Raw genomic sequence first — 14,884 nt, forward strand, 5'->3', positions numbered from 1 at the left:
TTTTGAATTAAACCATCATTTAGAGATGATAAATTGATACAAATACGATCCTATAATACGTTTTAGAATTTGTTATCAAAATTTTATGTGTTAGAATTTGTTATCAAATTTTTATATTAATCTCGTATGAAAAGTTTATAATGAGAAGTATTTGATAAATAAATAATTTTTTTATTAAAATTTTTATTACCAATTATAAATTTAATATTTTTATTAAATTTTAAAAAATAATAAATAATTTTATTTGTTAAGTTTTAGTCGTAACATAAGTAAACTTTATATTATTTTTATTATGAATATAATATTATCTCGTTTGTTTTAGTCATTTTCTATTATTTTTATTATAAATATAATATTTTTATTACAAGTAAGATAAGTTAACTTTATTTATTATCGTTTTCAGTCTTATAATTAGATTTTTACTTTTATACTCTTCTTAAACTTTCTATTTTTTTTATAAATATAATATTTTAATAAATTACCAATTTTATTTAAATTAATTTATTATTCAAAATAACTTTTATCGTTTAAATTAAAGTAAACTTCCTTATATATATTTAAAATCAAAAAAGACCTCACTATTCATATTAAAGTATAATTTTATTTATATAGAATTTCTTTTATATATTATTTACAAATATTATATATATAAGTATGATGTTCTTTTTTAACTCAAGAAATTCAAAATTCAAGAATTTCCTCTGTAATCGCTCGGTCCTGTTAGTTTTAATCGTCGCTCAACTCCTGTTAGCTCGAACTGTCATGTGCATAAGTCTCCGTAGCTGTTTCAACTCTAACACGCAGTCGCCTCTTCACCCAGTGCCCAACTCCTATACCTTGTTGCGCGAGCACTTTACCCTGGTATTGCTTACTTCCGTAACCGATAACTTTCAATTTCCGAATACACCATATTTCACTTTTTTCAAGATTCACTTTAATTTAATTTTCTTTAGCTAGTTATTTTTAATATCATATCACTTTATTATTTTCATTATTATTTACAATTATCACTATTAATTAATTACTAAAATCTGTTACGATAGTTATTATTATTCTAAAAATTAATATTATTTTCTACTATAATTATTATTAAGAAAATTAAGTGCGAGAGTTTTTAGTAATCAAAGTGGTAACGTCAATATCTTTTATCTTATTGTATATCTCGTTCACACTAATTCAAATATCTTATTCGTCAGTGGAGAAAAAATCTTATTCGTCAGTCGAGAAAAATTCTTATTTGAAAAAAGACTTAATCTACGTCACTCTAGGTATATTTCTATATCGTAGTACATTATTTATTTAAAAATTTTCTATTCATATTTTTTGGTTCTATATTATTAATAGAATTATGTGTGTATTTATTACATGTTTATTAATATATTTGTGTGATTCATTATATGTCTTTGACGTGCATGTAAGGTTCAACTTAATATTAATAATATTTTTCTTTGCTTTTACAATCATGAAATCTAATGTTAATGCATGTGAGGTTCCAAGTGATACTAATAATGTTATAGCAGAATCACAAACTTTTTCTAAGAGACGAAGTCAGGTTTGTAAACATTTTCTTGTTATTAATTCCACAGAGACTATAGAAGGAAAAGAGATGTTGTAGACATTGATTTTTTCATTTTATTTTTAAAATTATTATTATTATTATTATTATTATTATATATTACAAGCCCAATTTACAAAGAACCCAAAAAATAAAGCCCATTTACAATCCCGGACCCAAACCAGTTCTAAACCCAACTTGTTCAGGCCTAAATGGAGATAACCCATTTAGGGTTACTGCTAGGGTTTCTAACCCTAGCGCCACAGCCGCCTTTCTAGCTGCCAGAAGCCACTGCCTCCACGCCTCTGCTGCCAAGTGCTCCAATCGACCATTGCCGACGGTCAGCTGCCAGATGCTCGAACCCGCTACAGCCACGAAGCCACTGCCTCGCCAGAAGCCTCCAGAAGCCAGTTGCCCCCCCCACACGTCGCTGCTATGGGGTGAGTCACCACATAGCTCGGGGACTCACCAAAACCCCTCTTTGGGACCGGTTCGGAAAGGACACCGGAGTGGCTATAAAGCCTCGGTTCACTTGTAAACAAGAAACCAGCGAGCAAACCAGTAACCACAAACACCAAAATAGCAAGGAAAAGACGGAGAGATACTTACTGAGGAAGCCGCAACATCACCGGAGCCTTCACACGTCACCGGAAACCTTCAAAAACTGAAGGTATCTTCTTAGATCTGCTCCAATCGGGGGCTATTTAAGAAAAAAGGTTACCGGAATCGTCTTTAAGACGGCCCAATCTATGTTTTGGGAAATTTTGAAAATTCTGGCCACCATTTACGGTGGCCGGCGGCGGAGGTGTACGGTGGCAGACGACTGCCGGATTCCCTTCGGCGAGGGAAGCTAGAGAGAAGCCAGAGAGAATTGCTTCTCTTATTTTTAGAGAGAGAATAGGAAATGAGAAATTTGGCCTTAAAGCCGGCCATAATAGGGATTAAATACCCTCACCAAAACGACGTAGTTTTGGTGAGGGCCTTTGTGTAATTTTGCTTATGGGTTAATTACACCTGATGTCATCATATATTTGTAATTTTACATTATAATCACTAAAATTAAATTTAAATTAGTTTAATTCGGTCTTTCGATTTTATTTAGTTTATAATTTAGTCCTAGCCTGTATACTTATATATATTTAGGGTAAATACCATATTTAGTCCTTATAACTTTAATAACTTTTATTTTGACCTCTAATTAATTAATTAAGGATTAATTACATTAATAACACCTAGTTTTCATAATATTTCAAACTAGAGCATTTAATCTTGATATGTCATAATTTAGTCACTAATTTTAATTATAAGTTTTATTACTTTTTATATTTAATTTTAATTTTATTTATTTTACTAATTGTTTATTTATATTTTAATTTTATATGTTTAAATTATTATTTTCATAATTATTTTATTATTATCTTATTCATATAAATATATACCGATATTCTTTTAAATAATAATGTTTATTTATTTTCAATATCAAAGAAAATGGCAGTCTTAAAACAACTGGATGTCCTATTCTAGTATTTTAAATAATTAAACATTATAAAATTTATAATTTAGTTTTATTTAAATTATTAAAATTTTAATATTTATTTTTATTTATTAATATCGAAGCCCTTTTCTGATATTTTTGAATAAATAAATATCTTACTATATTAAAATAAATTTTTATTATCTTAAGAAAATATTTTAGTCATTTTTTTTTAATATCGAAGAAAAGAGCTGTCTTAAGGCACCTAGAAGTCATTTTCTGATATTTCTAAATAAATAAATATTTTTATAAATATATTTAAATTAATATATTTTCTTAAAAATTATAGTAATAAAATTTGAAATAACATAATTATAAATTAAATATATTTGAATTCTTAAAATTCTATTATTAGAGACAATTTATAATTAAAAAGTACCAATTTTGGGCGTTGTAGGGGGTGCTAATCCTTCCCTAAATGTAACCGACCACGAATCCCTTTTTATTAATAAAAAGAACGAATTTTTGGTTATAAACGCAGATCAGTTCATATTTTAAATGATGTTTTCTTTAAAACTCTTTTAAAAGATAATTTTTAGGTATTCGACCTACCTGACCTAAAAGGTCGATGGCGAATCCCAAATTATTTTAAAAACCATTTATTCACATCACTTTTCCCACCAAGTAAAAACTTCGTGCCCGGACGAAAAACGATTACGACAGCTTGGTGACTCCGCTGGGGACTGTCAAACTTTAAAATCAATTGTAAATTGTCTCTATCAGTTGGAAATTAAAAATTCATATATTTAATTTTTAATTCTTTTCTTTCAAATTTTTTTTACTTATTATTTTCATATTATTTTATTAATATTTTTTATTTTATTCATATATTAATTATTTTATTTGTCTGTTAGAGGTTTGAACATTTCTCCTCACACACAACACTTGCATTGCATAACATAAAGCTCTATAATTGAGTTTGTCCCTTTTAAGTGGGAGTGAAAGCGACGTCTTCGTGAGAATTTATTCTCCGTGTCAGACCTAGCAAGTAACTTTCGGGATTCATATGCTCTATGTCTTCATGAGAATTTATTCTCCGTGTCAGGCATAGAGAAATGTGTCCCCTCGAATTGAACTCGGTCTGCTTAAGTCTGTAGTGGACTATGATTGAGGGTTGGCAGCCCAAGGGGGCATCAACAAGGACAATTCGAGTACCTTTACTCCTAGAACTGAAACTCTGCATATAATAAACCCTAGAAATTCACCTGATCTAAGACAATACTGAACCTCTGTTCATAGGTATACACAAAGGAGAAATAAGCTCTAGCTTTTAATTTATTTTATTTCTTTTTCTTTTTCCTGAATAAATGCATGCGAACTAGAAATCATGCGGTTAAGTTAATTTTTTCCAAACAAAGCATGGAACTAGAAAGCATGAGGTTAAGATTTATACCTTGATAGATAGATTTTTTTCCCATTAGTTGGTACTAAATATTCTATTTTTTTCTTATTTTTTTCATGCATGTTACATTGCTCTAATCTGTTCATATTGATTTCTTTTGTTTACATTGCATGATCATGGCATAACCAAAAGGTGTTTACTGGAAAGATTGTTCATCATATTGGAAAGAAATCGTAAATGGACAAAAAGTTCTATGATCAAACAAAATATGATGCGACCAAGAAAAGACATCCTGAGGGAACTCTGAAGATAGAGAAGAGCTATGCACCCAAAGATCGTATGCCCATTGAAGAGCAAAAGGAGATACGAGAAATAAGAGAGCAGATGTCCAAGATTATGGATAGAATATCTGTTTTGGCCAAAAGAGAAGAGATTCCTGCACAGAAAGAGAGAAAACTTAATGAAGATAATCCTGCAATTTCAGATATGCAAAGGACTTCTGATCCTAACCAATTTGAGAAGTTGCAGACAATTATCATTTGTATTCACAAATCGTCTGGAGATACCAAAGAAATGGTGACCACTGTAAAAGCTCCCAGAGATGAGAAGAAATCATGTAATCAGAAATCATCAAAGTTTGGTCTGCTCCCGACATCTAAAACTCAGGTTCAATCCAAGACAAAAGGTGGTTCTCATCTTGATACTATCCCCATATCATGTAAAGAGTTGTATGAGAAGTTACTTGAAGCACGATAAGTGGATCCATATTATATAAAACAGTTCCAACCTCCGTATCCGAATTGGTATAACATCAATGTTTATTGTAAATATCATGTCGGAGCTCAAGGACATACCATTGAAAATTGTCTTGCCTTCAAACGTCGAGTCCAAAGTCTTTTGGATCAGGGAATCTTGCAGTTTATAATAAATGATCAACCTAGTTTGGTAATTGAAGATCCTACCAGATCAACACCAAATGTATTCAAAGGTAATAGCATCAGTAGGGACGTCCAGAAGGAAGAAGATTTGCTGAGATTCGAAGCCCAAATATGTCATTTGAATGATCAAAACGATAAATTGAGCACCGAAATGGAAAGCATACAGGAAGATTTCCAGAAGGTCAGTCAAGCTTTTCAAAATGCTGGTATAGGGAACACCCCAAAAGAGTGGATAACAGGGGTCACCAAACTGAAGAAGAACTGTAACATACATGAAGGACGAGCCAAGAAGTTTTATCATAATTCACGAGTTACAGAAGAAAAATGCAATACGTCTGTTAGTGAATTGAAAATATGTGAAGTCGAAAATCAAAGGTTGAATAGTGCTATGACTAACATGGAAACATCATATCAGATTCATCAGCTTGAGATTGATACTGAATTAAAAGCCACTATGGCCAAGAACAAAACATTGAAGAAATGTTTAGATGATTATAGAGATCTTGTATGATAACTTCTTGAACATAAATAATCTCTCACAAGAAAAAATGAACAACTTTGTTTACAAACCTGGGAATTGACACAGAAGATGAATGAAAAAGACACTGTCATGAAAGAAGCTGCTGTTCAAGCAAACAATGTGGCTCATAAACTGGTGGACATAGCTGGCTTCGCAAGAGAATTAAAGCAGATTGAGAACTCCACACCTGAGCATGAGTGGAAGTTAGTTTGGCTTTTAAGGGAAATAGAGAAGTTAGGAGTGAAAGCTATCCCCTACATGTAAAAGTTTTGTTTGATGTACCGAAGCTTTTGTGTTCAATGAAATCTGTTCTAAGATGATCACTCTTGAGTAACATCTTTTCATACATGCATTTACATTTTGTATCTCTGCATTTTCATTTTGTATTCTTACTTTTTATATCTTTGAATTGCACATTTTGCATTTTTATTTTTGGCATTTATACATTTTCGTATTTACATTACATTTTTATTATTATTTAAAGTACTGTTATATACATTAAATATAAAAACATGTAAGTAATTAATGAAAGGTTTTGTAACAGTAAAACCAAGGTCATTCATTCATTTTACTTTACCATCATCATGAAAATAATGGAGCAATCTTATGAGGGACTACAAGATCAGTGGCCAGAATAATTGACAGGGTTACCTCAGGATATAAGGAAAGAAACATCAGATTCAGTACCAGATGGATCAAATCAAATTATTCAGTGTATGGCATCTGATAAAGAAGAGATAATTGATAAAGAGTTACCATGCTATCAGATTGAAGAGTCGAGAAAGATAACATACTCTGGGGCATCCCAATTGAACCCAAAGAATAGCCTTGTTCATTATTCACAATATGAGGAAAGATTCGAGAGGATGGATGAAGCAATCGGAAATATGAAATGTGTTGATACTTCCCACAAAGAACTAGAAGCAAGAGAACTCAGCTTGGTTCCAGATTTGATTATTCCCCATGAATTCAAAATGCCTGATTTTGAGAAATATGATGGCACCAGTTGTCCCCTAATCCACCTGATAATTTTTGCAGAAAAATGGAAGGATATTTAAGTTCTGATGATTTGTTAATTCACTCTTTCCATGATAGCCTCGTTGGCCCAGTAGTAGTATGGTACAATCAGTTGGCCCAAGAACAGATCAAGAGATGGGTTGATCTAGCTGATGTATTTTTAGGACAATATCGGTATGTTAAAGGATTAGCTCCAACACGTATGGATCTTCGAAGAGTAAAAAAGAAAACCAATGAAAGATTTCAAGAATATGACTTAAAATGGAGAGGAGAGGCAGCACAAGTTCAGCCTCCCATATTAGAAGAAGAAATATCACGTATGTTTCGTGATTCCCTTCCAGCGCCTTTCTTCGAGTTAATGCAAGCAAATCCGACAAAGGAATTCGAGAATCTTGTGACAAGTGGAGATTTAGTTGAGAATGTAATTAATGAAGAAAACTCAAAAGTCACATCCAGGAGCCCAACGGATCAAAAAGCAAAAGTTGATCATGTGAATGAGTGTCGCATCCAGAGTCCTCACAATTGCAAAAGAAAAAGAGCAAGTAACTGTTCGAATCGACCAAAGAAAGTCATGCGATCAAGAAAAACTTTGGAAGTGTTCCAAACTTCCATTTCAGACTTGTATCCTCATTTGGTTAAAGGTCAATACATCACACCAAGACCAACTAAAGTGACATCAAACCCTTCTGCTCATAGCCATGATCAAAATAGTGTTTGTAATTTCCACTTGGGGGTAAAGGGGCATTCTACAGGCAATTGTAGGCCACTGTTAAAAGAAATTGAGATGCTTGTTGACAAAGAGGTTTTGACACAAGAAATGATCAAGAAATGGGGGGCAAATGAAGAAAAGAACCCTAATCCTATTACATACCCAACATTATAGGAATAATGAGGCATGATGCATAAACAAGTGGAAGTGTTATCTACCACTGTAGTACTTTCTATTTTCAGCATCTTGTTTGAACTTGTTTTTTTTTTTGTTCCTTTCTCCGCCTTTTGTGCAATAAATAAATTTGTGTTGCTTAATAAGGTTATGAGCATTGAATCAATTTTGTAATCTTGCAGTTCTTTGAATATCAACTGGATTAAAAACTCTTCATGATTAGAGTTATAATCTTTGACAGAATATCATGATTGAAAACAAGAAAAACAAGGACCATTGACCTTACCTCAGAAGAAATACACCCAAACACTATCCTATTACAAATATGAGATAGCCTACTCCTGTTGAAAGGAATTACAAAAAGGCTTGGTATTTATATATAGGAGCGTACAACATGGGGCATCATTGGTGTATTACATTACAAAACCGACTAGAGCATTTTTCTATTGATGACGTTCGATGATGAACATAATCTTCACAAATAGATAAATCTAGTTTAAGTCAGTTGCTTAAGAATTGAACTCTAACAAAGAGATTTTCTGAATTCCACCAAAACACATAGACTATAACAGGTTCTTCTTAACAAGCTTAAGAAATTGGATTTGAACACCAATGTTATATTATTATACAATAAAGCTTGAGTTGTCCCTCTAAAGCAATTGGTTAATCACCCTTGCTTTATGGATAATATTCAGCTAGTCTATTATATTATTATATGCAATAAAACTATCCCTCTAGAGCAATTGGTTAATCGCCCCAGCTTTATGGATAAGTTTCAATTAACCTGATAAAGGTAATTATATTATTATATACAATAAAGTTGAATTCAGCTAGCCAAAGTGGAAAACATGTTAACAAATGGACTAAGGGAGTTACGAAACACCTGTTACAGTCAACTTCACATAAGCACTCAGAAATTTCATTTTTAGACCGATATTTTCGCACTACTTTGATTAGATGAGTCTAAATGAAAGATTCCAGAGAATTGAAATGGAAGGACTCTAGAAGGTCTAGTGATTGGCAACCCTAGTTGCATCATTTTGTACGTATCCGGTTAAAATACCAAGTCCTTAAAGTGAGGCATGTGACAAAGTTCACAAAGAGAGAGAAAAGTGACATCTTAAATAGATGTAACCATAGAAAATAGGAAAGCCATCCTGAAACCAAACCAAATTTTGATACTTGTCAAAGAGCTATAATTCTCAAACATTAAAGAATTGTTGATTCTTTTGATATTCTTTGAATTCATGCTTATGATTTGATTCTATTGTGAACCTATGATAGGCAACATTTTACAAAATTATTTCATTCTTCAATAAAGAAAGGAGAAAAAACATTTTTAAACAGGACAGTCTCAAATGAGGAAGGTCCTTGAAGCAATTGTTGCTTATTCTACCTCTGTTGTAGAAAAAGAATGAACGAGGCCAGAATAATGAAGCACTTCACATTTTTTAAGGCAAGTGGTCCAAGAAGCCAGAAAGTCTGGAGAATTGAACTTGTGACACTCTCCTATGACATTATTAGTAGCTCATCAAGAAATATTATCGTTTATCTCATGCTGAGGGCGATAAGCATAACCAGACATATTATTTTCCCCAACCATCAATTCATGTTCTCTAGAAGATTACATCATAGAGCTATGAACAAGTCATTACCTGCACTCTGGTTATACCGTGATGCTGGCTCAATTCTTGATACATCATTGCTACTTCTTCTATGCCGATCATTTTCTTTATCAAGATGATATCCATTATATCCTTCAGAAGATTGTTGAATTTGAATTTGAGGATTTATGGCACAAAACAAGACATTGGAACAGAATCTACCCTTATAGGCCTTTTATATAGGGTAACATTGGTTACAGGATTCCAAAAGTTGAAGATGACCAATTTTACTGTCAACTAAACCGTTCCATGATTCAAAAAGAGTGGGATATATTGGAGCAGCAGAAGAGACAGCTGTCGTAGCAGTCATTGCAAGAAAATGCACCAACAAAAATCTTCTAGTTCATCATGATGATGTTTATTTCTTCCAGTAAGGTTGTTACGCTGGATGCCACCGACAGCAAGGTCAAATTCGACAAATCTACTCATCAATTGTTCCAACCGATCATCATTCAGTTCTTGCACATCTGTTTTCAAAAGTATGCTAAGACAGTAGAAGGCGACCTTTGCATCACTGATCCCAGAAAAGAGACAGGACATTGATACCACCATGGAACATGTCTCTATACAGATCCTTGTGTATGGTTTTTAGGGAAACCTAGAAGCATTTCCACCTCATCAGGTTCAAGTGGAACAATTTTATTCCTTCCTTCCCATACCAGATTCCATTTTCAGCACTCATCAAGAACATACTTCTAGACACTCGAAGGTGCCTCATTGTCACAAGCTTCAAGAACCTTGCGGATCCTTTCTGTCAATTTGGCACTTCCTGTACATATTTGTAAATAGTTCAACTTTGTTCTTGGATCCCAGGAAGGCCATCATTTCTTTGTCAATGGAAAAAATATCATGTATAGTGCGTGGAGAAAACAAGATAAGAGGAAATCTGTTCTCAATTAGCAGATTATGAATATAGCCCCTTTTCAGTGTAGCAGCATGAAAATACTTCAAATTTACAAATTCTGGCTCTACATCGAATAAGTACTGTGATATTCCAGTCCAAACATTAACTGGAGCAAGTGCCACGTTCTCGTAGTAGAAATAAGGAGCCCCAATAGCATCTTCTGGAAGTGTTCTTTGAGTTATCTGATCTGGTTTGGTATGAACCCCAAAACCAATCATTAGATTTAAAAGATGAATTTGTTCATTGTAGAAATAAGGAGACCCAATAGCATCTTCTGGAAATGTTCTTTGAGTTATCTGATCTGGTTCGGTAGGAACCCCATAACCAATCATTGGAATAGGAAGATGAACTGCATGATCGTCTTCATTAAGAAGCTTCTTTTCAAGCTTCCTTTGTTTCTTCCTTTTCCAAAAATCATAGCCAGAGTTTCGTCTTTGCTTGTTATTAGGGTCATTGCATAATTGCTTCCTATCTTCTACCAGAAGAAGTGCGTCAGCAGCCTTTGATATTTGAGCAACACATATAAAATCTGTCAACTCTGCAATTGATGAATTCAGACCACATATATCCATGGTTATTGAAGCCTTAGCCTCTGAGTATCCCATTTTTGTCAAGTATAACATTTTATTCTCCTCATCAGAATCAGAATTCATGATTTCCTCGATATCAGAAGAACTATCAATATCTGTGAAATCATCCTGAAAGATCGCTTCATAATCAGATGAGTTGTTATCAGAATCAACATGTTGCATGGGTGCAGATTTTTGATGAGCTTGTACCATTGTATATGTAGTCTTGCCATTGCATCAGATTATTGTTCGCGTAAATTGGTTTCTCTCCCACAGAAAAGTATATTTCAGAGATGGCCTTCACTGAAAGATGATAAGCCACTGTGTCAGCCTGGAACAGATTACCAAGCTATTTTTACTACTCTGTCTGATTAAATCCCTCCATATACAGAAAATGGTCACTTCATTCAAAAGAGGCACATATCTCAGACGTTTCTGTCAAAATGATTGGTTGTTTCTTAAGTCAGTGACAACGTGAAGAGAATTCCTCCAGTTACTTGACAACACTGCTGTTTAGTGACACCATAATGAGAGCATTCAAGATAAACAGATTTGGGGAACGAATAAATCCACATTTACCCATAACAATGCATTGTCAAAATTGGACCTCATAGGGATCATGAGATTCAAGTCAAACAGACATTGAAAATAAACCAAATTAGAATGTTGGGGCATTTTAAAGGTTCCTTCAGACAGATCCATGTGGGGCATTTTGAAGGCTCAGATTAACAAGAAACAAATGTTGGGGCATGCTGAAAACCCTTTTCAATCAGAATCAAGAATGTTGATGTATCCTGAATATTTATATCAACAAAATGCTGGGACATGCTGAAGGCCCATATCATCATGTGTTAAAGATCATTGATTTGAGAAAATATTTCCAATGAGACAGAAAGATATGAAGAATGAAAATGATAAAACAGTGATAGTCGAGCTGACTATATTGCTTCGTTCATCAGGCAGTTGTATTAGGGTCCTGTTGTTGAACAAATATCTACTCAGCAAGTATGATTTCAAATACCCAATCTTCTTAAACCATGTGTCACATGACAATGTGTTCTTTGATAAACTACATCATGATTGCATGAATAAAGATGATCCCCAGGTAGACTACTCGATCCAGGGTTCAGCTCCTCAAGATCTCAGCTTTGAATTTTGTATTATGTGTGTCGGTGATGATTGGAAATATTTCTTTGAGATTCCTGGCAGTTAGTTTCAACCATACTGTTGGGATTACGAAACTGTTTTTCACAATAGTTTTCGCTTAATCGATGACATTGGAAAGGGAGACTCGACTCACTTACATTACTATTATTCCCGCTATTACTGGGTTATTATTGCCAGCCAGGCTGAACTGAATTTTTATCTATTTTGGGTTTTATCATGTGCGTTTCATCCCCAGCAGCAAGAAATCCACGGATATCTTTCTGTAAATGGATCCTATAGCTGAAGTGTTTCTAATTTCTACAATGCTCATTACAGAAGAAAAAGTGATCAATATTACACTTGCCCTTGCCCGAGATGATATCAAGATCAGTTAGTGTCTCTTATTCAGTTCGACACTAGCATATCTTGCGAATTTGATCAACTTTTTGGTCACACCAGCATCTCATTTGTATTCCTATTGAGTTTTGTTCTCAAGTGGTCTTGTGATGTTATACGAAAGTTCTGAGTGCTACAAAAGAGCCTCACTGACCAGAAATCCGGGCAGAAACCACAGGAAATGATGAATGTGTTTGTCAAATGTTTTACGAACATCTGAGCAGAAGCCACAGGAAAGGATGAATGCGTTGCCAAATGTTTTATGAACCTGTTATTCTGATACTGAACCAACGTTGCGACCATATGGTTTCCATTTATTGATCCAAGATGAAGTCTGTCTTCTTCAACCCCAAGATTCGAAGTGAGATATAATGAAGATTTCTTTCCACAGAAAGAGAGCTGAAAATTTTGACAACAAGAAACTAGTGGAGCCAACTAAGGTTGAATGACATGTTGTTGTTAAGCATCTCGACATGATATGGTCCAAGTTGCCTTATTCGAGATCTGATTATATGTGGAGACATGAAAGGAATTGGAATAAATCTTCCTTGTGATGTTTCAAGAGTTAAATTAGAACAGACTCTACTCTCCTAATTAATCCCTACCGAGTCAGGCATATCTACATCTACACTCTTCAAAGATGATATATTCTCTTTTTAAAGATGATAGATTCTCTTTTCAAAGATGAAAGCTTTATGGGATTTATACACAAGTCCAAGCAAATAAAGTTGGTTTTATCCAAGACAAAATGGGGCATCAGGGTCATAATTTTGACTACAGCAAGAGTTCCACAAATGAAACATTTCTTCTGAGACTTTCATGAAACAAAGAAGATGCCAAGATACAAGTTGATCAGATGATGCTACATAAATGAAAGCTTGATAGCATAAGTTTCTACACTGATATCCAGAGATAACCCTGGCAATAAATGATGAAGTGAAGGAAGACTAAGTTCACCACTTTGAAGTCAAATGAAGATTGCATCAACATTCATGCATTCATAAGAATATCATTTACACAATAGACAATGCATTACATTGATACATCTGAGTGCATTCAAACATGAAGTTTTACAGATCTTCGGAAGAACAAGAAGATTCATGGTAAAAAAATACCTTACACAAAGAAGGTATTCAGAACCACAAATACATGAATCATGCAAAATCTAAAGAAGAGATGGACGCAATCCACAAAAATGAGCATTATCTTGAGATTGGGGCATGTTACCCAATCAACATGTTATTTTGAAAAATAATGAAAACAATTTCCATAGTTTCTCATTCAATCTTTTCTAAAAATGAAATTGTTGAAAAGTAAGAAAACGATTTCATTAGTTTTTTTACTTAGTAAACTATTTCTCACATCTGTAAGTCCTACAATGCATGATGTTTCTAAAAAGCCTTCGGGAGCTTTTTGATATTGTTATTTTGAAAAATAATGAGAAAACGATTTCCATAGTTTCTCATTTTATCTTTTCTAAAATGAAATTGTTGAAAAGTAAGAAAACGATTTCCTTAGTTTTTTACTTATTAAACTATTTCCTACATCTGTAAGTCCTACAGTGCATGATGTTTCCAAAAAGCCTTCGGGAGCTTTTTGATGTTTTCAAAACCTTAGGGTCATCTGTAAGTCCTACAGTGCATGATGTTTCCAAAAAGCCTTCGGGAGCTTTTTGATGTTTTCAAACCTTCGGGTCATCTGTAAGTCCTACAGTGCATGATGTTTCCAAAAAGCCTTCGGGAGCTTTTTGATGTTTTCAAAACCTTAGGGTCATCTGTAAGTCCTACAGTGCATGATGTTTCCAAAAAGCCTTCGAGAGCTTTTTGATGATTTCAAACCTTCGGGTCATCTGTAAGTCCTACAGTGCATGATGTTTCCAAAAAGCCTTCGGGAGCTTTTTGATGTTTTCAAAGCCTTAGGGTCATCTGTAAGTCCTGCAGTGCATGATGTTTCCAAAAAGCCTTCGGGAGCTTTTTGATGTTTTCAAAGCCTTAGGGTCATCTGTAAGTCCTACAGTGCATGATGTTTCCAAAAAGCCTTCGGGAGCTTTTTGATGTTTTCAAAGCCTTAGGGTCATTTGTAAGTCCTGCAGTGCATGATGTTTTCAAAAAGCCTTCGGGAGCTTTTTGATGTTTTCAAAATCTTCGGGTCATCTGTAAGCCCTTCAGTGCATGATGATTTCAGTATTTCATCCTACTCAAAAGAAATCAAATGAAAAAATTATTGTCTTTTTCTTCTTTGCTCTATTCTTGTTAACACAAGAATGAACAAAGAGAGGCAGCTGTAGACATTGATTTTTTCATTTTATTTTTAAAATTGTTATTATATATATATATATATTACAAGCCCAATTTACAAAGAACCCAAAAAATAAAGCCCATTTACAATCCCGGACCCAAACCAGTTCTAAACCCAA

Source organism: Hibiscus syriacus, unplaced genomic scaffold (assembly GCF_006381635.1).
Source record: "Hibiscus syriacus cultivar Baekdansim isolate YM2019G1 unplaced genomic scaffold, ASM638163v2 tig00116959_pilon, whole genome shotgun sequence".
In the NCBI taxonomy this organism is placed as follows: domain Eukaryota; kingdom Viridiplantae; phylum Streptophyta; class Magnoliopsida; order Malvales; family Malvaceae; genus Hibiscus; species Hibiscus syriacus.